We start from the raw sequence: 10,000 nt of genomic DNA, 5'->3' as shown, positions 1-10,000 counted from the left end.
TACCATTTCTATCCTGGCATAGGTTATTATTAGTTTATTTTTGCTTGATAAGTAAACCAACTGTTTAGTGTTTCCAAAGATTTGCAATCCTGCAGATGATGAATTGTATTCTTTTTGCACGTTTCACTTCCATCGTCTTTCATTTTCCTAACTAACTGATCAACAGTTCTAGAGAACCCGTGTCCTCCGTACATTTACTGCCTTAAAGTTGTATAGAGCTTTCATCAAGATGGCTTGACACGATATCTGGCCCGAATCATATTACGACACAATTCGCTCATTACTTAAAAAAAAAAAAAAAAAAAAAAAAAAACTCTTGAATTTGTCAGTCATTTCTCAAAGTATTGTTAAGTTCCAGAATTACCGTTCCTCAAAGAAGCATGTACTAGGGTCTAAGATTGAAACATGGTTAGGTTGTAATTCCAATTAGCCTTTCCCTTTGGAAAAGGGGATTTGCATAGCCTCTGTGTTTTCATTATAAAAGAAATTGTTATAATATGAATAGAGAACATCAGTCAAAGGGGATTATTAATTCCCACTATCAAAACTTTAAAATCTATAAGAAATAAAACACAACCTGTAGCCAAATATATTTTATTAGCGTAATTTCTTGTAATCAACGAAAAAAAATAACTTCTGCAAGTCATAATAATAGGAAGGCTCGCCTTAGCCAGAATTTCAGGCCAATGCCATACGTCTTACTTGTCATAGTGATGATCTGTTATAGAACCATAACTTGCGACGGCATGGGTATATGATGAGTGAAATGATTATAGAAATCAATCTGAAAAAGATTATAAATCTACGAAGGACGATGCTTCAGGAAGTAACTTTTGAGTTTTTATCCACTTTTCAAGCCGTTAACTTTTTGATATGAAACGATCACAAAAGTGGAAAATTATTATGAGGTATTCGACTACCAAATTAACGGATCTGAACATGTAAGATTAAAATTTTTTTAATCACATAAAAGAAACTGGAAGTGTTCTCCATTTATTTAGCTTTTATCAAGAATAAACAGAGATGTTTTTGCATCTAAAAATATGAAGTAATAGTTTACCCCTTTCAGTAGCATAATATCGTATCACAGCTTATCATCTATAACAAAGATTTTGAAAACATGAGACTCAACAGAAAAATCTTTTTTAGAAGAGAAAAACTACTTTTAATGAGAACATTTTACCAAAACGAATCGGATTATTAATAATTCTAATTTTCAGTGCAAATTAGTAGCAGGAGAGTCGCTTAGAATGAAGTCATAAAAAAAAACGAATATTATAAGTAACTTCGGTTGTATTTCCATTTCTCGTCATACCTGTTTTGGTTAAAAGAGGCTTTATTGTATGTAATATTATATAATATATATTATTATTATATATATATATATATATATATATATATATATATATATATATATATATATATATATATATATATATATATATATATATGAATGTATATATTTGTCTTTTACTGTAATACCACAGTATAACATGAAGATAAAAAGACCCATAAAACACTATTTGAACGTTGCAACCATATATTTCGAGCATTTCCTTCTATGCCACTGTTCACTGGTAAAATGTATATACAAAGCATATGTAGGTGTGGCATTAAGTCTCCGATAGTATGTAGGTGACCGTCTCCTATCACCCTTTCTAGCAAACTTGCACATGGAATATTTCGAAACAGACATTTTGTCATCTATCAAACCCCGTAATGTGATCTGGCTTAGATCCGTAGATGATATTTTCACTTTTTGGGACAATAGCTGGGAAGACTTTAATGGATTTTTTAATAGACTGAAGTCGCTAGTTCCGACTATAAAATTTGAATCAGAATGGGAAAAGGACGGAAAATTGCCATTCCTAGATGTACTGATCATAAGAGAACAGAACAGATATGCCTTCACAGTATATAGGAAACCCACTTTCGCTGTTGCCTACATTCATTTCTTAAGATACCACATGATGTTTTCAAAGATCATGGTAGGTGCAACTTATTCCACAGGGGGCTTAGAAAAATGTTCAAATGGATACCTAGATAAAGAATTCAACACGATCCTCCAACACCTAATGCAACTGCTCTATCAACCACACATTATCGAGAGGTCTATTAACAAAGCAAATAAAATATATTACAGAGGTTCCACTCAAAACAGACAAACAGATTTAATAAGAAAATAAAGCTTCCGTACTAAGAAAACATCCAAAAAGCCATGGAACAACTCAGGTCTAACAATCCTTTTATTTTCCATTATCCTAAATCCAACGGGAACTCACTCATTTACGTATGCTTAAATAAGAAAGGGGAAGAAGCCCAAGTTTACAAGATTCCGTGCAGCAATTGTAATGAGATTTACATAGGGGAGACGGGTAGATCCCATTCGCAAAGATTAATAGAGCACAAAAGATCAGTATGGTATGTTTCTGAGAGTTCGGGGATTTTCCCTCATATCCAGGATGAAGGCCATTCCATAAATTGGAGCGGGTGGGAGCTACTTTTCAAAAGTAGCTGCCTGTACAAAAGAAAGATGCTAGAATCCACTATCATCAATCAAACCAATAATATGAACTTGCCAGGAGGACGTTGGAAATTGGATGACATCGATGGGTTAATCCTCAGTCCTATTCTCAAGCAGGTGCTCCAGGAATCAAGACCACCAGATGCGTTGCCAAACGGGAGTTAATGAGGCCGAAAACCACTAGGGAATTGTTTATATTCCCTCCTTCTTGGGAAACGGTCACCCGCATACCATCGGAGACTTAATGCCACACCTACATTTGCTTTGTATGTATACTCTTGTAAAATTTCATCTGTCCATAATTTACCAGTGAACAGGGGCACAGAAGGAAGTGCTCAAAATATATGGTTGCAAATTTCAAAATACACTACATATCTATATATATATATATATATATATATATATATATATATATATATATATATATATATATATATATATATATATATATTATATATATATATATACAGTGAAGAACAGAAAATTTTTTCAACATGTTAAAAGAAAGGGTGCAGGAAAACAAGCAGACTAATGTACCGTAGCTTAATCCTACGTTTCGTGGCCCTTTCTCACATCATCATGGACATCTATAAATGAAATAGCAGATATTAGGGTGCTTTCAAAACATTAAGCAAAGATATGCATTAAATTGTCCAATATCAGATGCGATGCTAATAACTGTAAAACCCCTATTAAATATGATTATTTCAAAATTATAGGCCAAGCAAAAGAAACATCTCTTAATCACCAAACATCAGCTGTTCCACTGTTTATTGACTAATATGGCTGTTCATACTTTCGGCTCTCTGGTCTGTAGGTTTATATGAATTTTGGTGTGCTTTTTACTCTTTCTCTGAAAGGTTGGTGTTTGTCCTGCAAGTGTGTCTGAGATTTTACTTATTAGTTGTTATTATCTTCCCTACGTTTAATTTATGTGTAATATATGGTATAGGTTTTAGTGTGTCTGTGATTTTACTTAGTGCCTAATTCATTTTTATATAATTTTAATTTCGTGCATTTTTTATGTATATAATTTTCAAGTGCAACTTAGTGCATATATTTTCATGTATTTGCTTAATGTTTTGAAAGCACTCTAATGTCTGATATTTCATTTACAGATGTCCATGATGATATGACAGAAGGTCACGAAATGTAGGATTAAACCACTGCACATGGAATCTACTTGTTTTCCTGTACCTCCTTTCAATATATATATATATATATATATATATATATATATATTATATATATATATATATATATATATATATATATATATATATATATATATATATATATATATATATATCTCTCTTTATATATATATATATATATATATATATATATATATATATATATATATATATATATATATATATATATATATATATATATATATATATATATATATATATATATATATATATATATATATATATATATATATATATATATATATATATATATATATATATATATTTCTTTTATTTATTTTGAAATAATCTGTTATTCATTTGACTATTGGGTCAGAAATTAGAGAAGAAGGCCAGACCGAACTAAGCCTATTTGAACCAGACAGTAGCCGTTAGCACCCGAGAGGAGATAGGCCTCCCTTACCTCCCTCCCCCCACGGCATCATACAATCCAGAGAACAATAAAAAAACCCTTTTCCACCCCCATCATGTGATGGGGAGGCATGTAGGGTATGGGAGAGGTCAAAAAGGCCATTTAGCACTAGGGAACAGGTAGGGTTCTCATCTGTAGGCACCTAATGATAAGTGTGCTTTTCCTCTGCCCTCTTTGCTGGTTCTTTTGACATACTTGCAGGTACGGGTGGCCCAAAAGCTCGATGCCCAAGATGCCATGTTTTGGAAGCAAGCAGACACTCCTGTGAACTCATCTGTAGCGCACGTGCTGCATTTTTCCCGCTCTGCTTTTTGAACTGACTTCGACGGACAACTGGGGCGGTTCTTAGGCGCCAACAATAGTCATAAAAGGTTTGTGCGTTGCAAGTAGTCAATAACCAGCCCTTTCCCCTTTTACTTAAACTCCTTAACATTCCATTTCTTTAAACTTTAACTCCTTCCTCCACAAAGCAATCCTCCTTTGTTTGAGTCCTGCCTGCATCCCATATCTCGCCATTTACGTGCCTTGAATTCAAGTAAAGATCCCGTGATAGCCATCAATTATCCCTCCCCAGTGCAATTTAAAGGCTATTTAGGATTTAAGCAATATCAGTGTTAATTTTATCTTTGTGTGAGTGCCCACGTGATTCCATTATAATTATCTGCTGGACTACGTAAGGCTAACATTTAAGATTAGAGTATCCCCATTTATAAGGGGTATTCCATTTCCTTCAGTGTGTACCGTCGTTCCTAACCTCGAACGTCTATTTCAGGAGAGACACACGGACCAATCTCAGTCCATGCTTCAGTATCTCGTCTGCCACCACAAAATCCTGAAAATTCCTGGTCCCAGTCATTACCAAATTCCGTTATGGCCCGAAAATGTTCATATGAATTATTCTCCCATCCTGTAGTTCCATCATTTGCATTATCTGAGACTATTTCGTGTAATCAGGGCAAGACTAAATGTTATTATTATCATTGGACTGATTGTATTGCACATTGGCCCCATTATTAAGGGGATCGGCCGCCTAAAAACCCAATAATCTTTAAAAATTCGATTTGCTGAAAAAAATTCTATGGCTTCGTATAGGGTTCAAGAATGTGTCCACGAAATATTATGCTAAAATTTGCCGTATTTCTCTAGTTATGGCCTAAAATGTAACAATAACTATATACCCATAAAACACCAGTAGCGCAAATGATTTAGTCTGGTATAGTTTTTGCGATATATATTACGAAAACTTCCTTTGAAATGAAATGTATAATGTCAATAATATCCTACTCGGCACCTTTTAGTTATTCTAGCCATGACAACGCACACGTCATACCATGACACCGACTGTGGCCGAGAGTTGCCTATAAACTTCCAAGCAAGAAGGACATTTTTCATGCTCGCTAGCCTTGACTGAACTCTGTATTTTCTGCGGTGTTTTTGTTTTTCACCGTGCCTAAAAGTCCAAGAGTTCACTTCATGCTTCTAGAATGCGGAAAGCCAAGTGGAAAAGTCCAGGCGAGAAGTAGAAGAAAGAGTTCAAGAAATTAGTGCCATAGGGAATGGAGCGACGGAGAGAGAGAGAGAGCTGTAAGCCCATCAAACGGCAGGCAGCGATCTCTGCTGACCAGAGACCAACCACATCCACCTAAACGCCTTTTTTATTTGTTCGTCACTACCAAAGGGCAAAGATATTTTAGAAAAAGAAAGCAGTAGCTCGAGGCTGATACTATAGACGATCCTGAAAATAAAATGATCATAATAAGTGAAGCAAGACTTGATGAATTACTTGAATCACGAATCCCTAATTGTGAATGTAAAGTAATTCCCAGGATCCATTTGGCAAGGGATGGATTCGGAGACACTAATAAAAAGTGTAGGCAACTATGATACCCTAGAGTAATACCTTGCAGCAAGATCAGACAGGGGACCAGGAACCTAAAATTTATAAGAATGTGTCTTAGGCACATAAATAATCAATTAATATTCTTATTTATAATCATTTTGCATTAATTAATACCCAAAAATAAAAATTAAAACCATAGAATTAATTGTAACACAGTCTTTGAAGTCCTTTGACTTTTTATGTAACTAAAACTTTGAAGGCCCGTTTCTCAAAACATAAGTTTTTCGCCTTTAAAATGCATCTCCTCCCTTAGTATTGGACCAATCTAAATGAAATTTTGAATATAACATGGGGAAACATGGTAGATTAAAACAAAGCCGGGGATTTTTAATATTTTGAGTTTCTGATTTTTGGCAATTTTTTTCTGTAATTTTTCTGGGAAAATTTCAAAAAAAAAAAAATTCATATCTCGAAAATAATTGAAAAATCAAAAAATCCGGCTTTGTATCGAAGGTCTATATGTGTTTTATACGTGGTTCAAATCTCATCCCTTAAATCCAAAAAGCAAAGGAGGAGATGCATTTTGAAAATGGCCATTTTTGGCTGAAAAAATGCTCTCAGCGTCACAAAACCTAAGGTCACTGAACAAAAATTTTTCCCAGAAGTTCCACACAATATCCTTTAACAAACCCCTATATATCAACAACCTGTCGTTCAAAAAGTGGAAACCGGCCGATCCCCTTAATAAACTTGCTTGTTGCCAAATCATTGCATTATTGTTCCATGTCCTATAACTGACTCTGCCTCTTAGTGATTATGTTGTTTTGTTGTCTCATTGTTTACTTGATAAGTCTCTGAATAAACCCTGTAAATTTGTAAAAGGAATTTTAATTCCCAAATGGCGACCTTCCTCATTCAATTGTAAATCCAGGAAAATCTAAGGTAAGTTTTTCAAATAACTTTTCCATTTGCTCATAGCTGGCTTTCGTGGTTTCGTGGCAGCATCAATAATAACTTCTTTGTTTCAATTTCTCACCAGCCAAGACTGACCAGCTTATGAATATATATATATATATATATATATATATATATATATATATATATATATATATATATATATATATATATATATATATATATATATATATATATGTGTGTGTGTGTGTGTGTGTGTGTGTGTGTGCATGGATGTATGAAACAGTGTGTGTGTGTGTGTGTGTGTGTGTGTGTTCCAGTATAACTCTGAAGTGCATTGAGCAATTTCAACCAAACTTGGTATACATATGACTTACTGTCTAGAAATCAGCACTGTAGGGATAGGACTTCACTAGCACCAAAGGTCACCAAAGGGTGTGGGGCTGCGAAGGGCTTCCCTAAAATAGGGCTGATGCTGCCCATGAAACGGGTTGGTTATGCCCGTAGGCTTAGTAACTTTACGAATTTATCATACCTAATTTCAGTATACATATGACTTACTATCTGGAAAAGAATACTGTGGGGGTAAGACATCATTGGCACCAAAGGGTGGTGGTGACAGAGGAGAGAGAGTGAGAGAGAGAGAGAGAGAGAGAAGAGAGAGAGAGAGAGAGAGGAAGTGTGAGAGAGTAGAGGGGGTGTTAGGGGAGAGAGAGAAAGAGAGAGAGAGAGAGAGAGAGAGAGAGAGAGAGAGAGAGAGAGAGAAGAAGAAGTGAGAAGAAGTGAGAGAGAGGGGTGGTAGGGAGGATGAAGAGGGAAAGTAACAAGGACAGTTTGAGAGAGAGAGAGAGAGAGAGAGAGAGAGGGAGAGGAAGTGAGAGAGTGAAAGAGAGAAAGTGAGAGGGAGAGGAAGTGAGAGAGAGAGAGTAGCTAGGGTGTTAGGGAGGAGAAAGAGGGAAAAATTAAGAGAGAGAACAAGAGAGAGTGAGAGGGAGAGGAAGTGAGGAGAAAGAAGGGGAACGATAAATTTTCTCTTTCTCTCTCTCTCTCTCTCTCTCTCTCTCTGCGTTAGAGAGAAGAGAGAGAGAGAGAGAGAGAGAAAGTTTATCGTTTGTCATTCAGAGTTATCCTGGCATTGCTGGGTTGGTCAGCTAGAAATATTTTCATTTCAAGTAACATAAGCATTTCGAAACCTTTGCTATTGCACATTGCTCCCTCTCAGCCTTCAGCATCCCTAATTGGTTTCTTAGTATTAAATTGTTTCTCCGGTCTTAATTCATTTCAGCAAAACTAAACGATCAAAACATGTTTATCACTTTGCCTTATGCACACAATTAATCCTATTCGCTGGTGGTCAATAAATGAAACACTGTTTTAAATATTTTAAATACAAAATTTATTTCTAATTTCAAAATTTATAATTAGGATTCACAATCTAAAAATATTACTATTAGTTGAAAAAAAAAAATTAATTCTTGAGTTGAATTACATAGGTTCATTTATCAAGAAATTGAAATAATTAACCAAACCTTCGACTATTCAGAGATACTTCAAATTTCAAAAGAAAATCTAAGTAAATGAAAATTAAATCAGGTATGCAAAGTTAAACTATTAAGAAATACTTAAAATGCTAATTAAATAAATGTTAAATCACCAATATATAAAATGTAAGAAATTAAGAGATTGCAAATACAAGAACATACAAGAATACACAAAAGATTTACCAAGGCAATGTCACCAAGGCAAAAATCCCTTAATATACCATATTATACCATGGTGATAATAAGTAAAATTCACCTTACATTACACAAGTTTGGGAAACCTTTCACACAATTTACTCTAAATGCAGCTGCTCGAGATTCACAACACACTTTTAATAGATGTCATTATTAATATATATACAATTGTTACTCTTATTATCATTATCAGATCTCAAAATCTAAGATAATATCAATGACCATACAAATATTTATGTTAATAACTTCTCTCTTGAAGGAAGGAAGAGAGAGAGAGAGAGAGAGAGAGAGAGAGAGAGAGAGAGAGAGAGAGAGAGAGGGCCACACGAAAGGTCTCCCAAATCAGATGAACAATTTTTTAGGATTCCAGCAAGAAAGAAAATGTTTTGGAACCAAAACTAGCACATTAAAACAATACGTGATCAGGGCAATTTAATCTTAAACATGACACAATTGCCATGTGCCTAGTGCAATAACTTGTTCGTATTTCTCAAAAAGGTATATGTCTTTACCATAAAATCGTATGGGACAAAACTTTTATCAAAATCTTAACACGACCAAAAGAGACTGCAGCTGGCAAATCATAAATGGCATGCTTTTAAAACAAGATGAAGAACCAAAGTTGGTTTTCAGAACTGAGTAGCCTACTGTTACCCCGACCTGTCAACAATCTATCTTTCGAGATGATAATTGAAGCAAAACAAAGTACTCGCTACAACACACGTGTTTCACATATACTACATTATTACTAAAAATATAATATTAATTCTAAACTATGCTGTTAAGTCATCTAAATCATTAATTCTTGTGACATCTTACATTCTTACATTACATTACATATGTTATTTCAGCAATTATTATCATTACACAGAATAAATTATGATCAGAACATTAAATATATCAAATTAATGGAAAGATATACATTTTAAAGGCAATTTATATATATATATATATATATATATATATATATATATATATATATATATATATATATATATATATATATATATATATATATATATATATATATATATATATATATATATATATATATATATATATATATATATATATATATATATATATATATATATATATATATATATATATATATATATATATATATATATATATATATATATATATATATATATATATATATATATATATATATATATATATATATATATATATATATATATATATATATATATATATATATATATATATATATATATATATATATATATATATATATATATATATATATATATATATATATATATATATATATATATATATATATATATATATATATATATATATATATATATATATATATATATATATATATATATA

The sequence above is a fragment of the Macrobrachium rosenbergii genome, chromosome 47, assembly GCF_040412425.1.
Source record: "Macrobrachium rosenbergii isolate ZJJX-2024 chromosome 47, ASM4041242v1, whole genome shotgun sequence".
NCBI lineage: Eukaryota > Metazoa > Arthropoda > Malacostraca > Decapoda > Palaemonidae > Macrobrachium > Macrobrachium rosenbergii.
Note: the sequence above shows the minus strand (reverse complement) of the source record.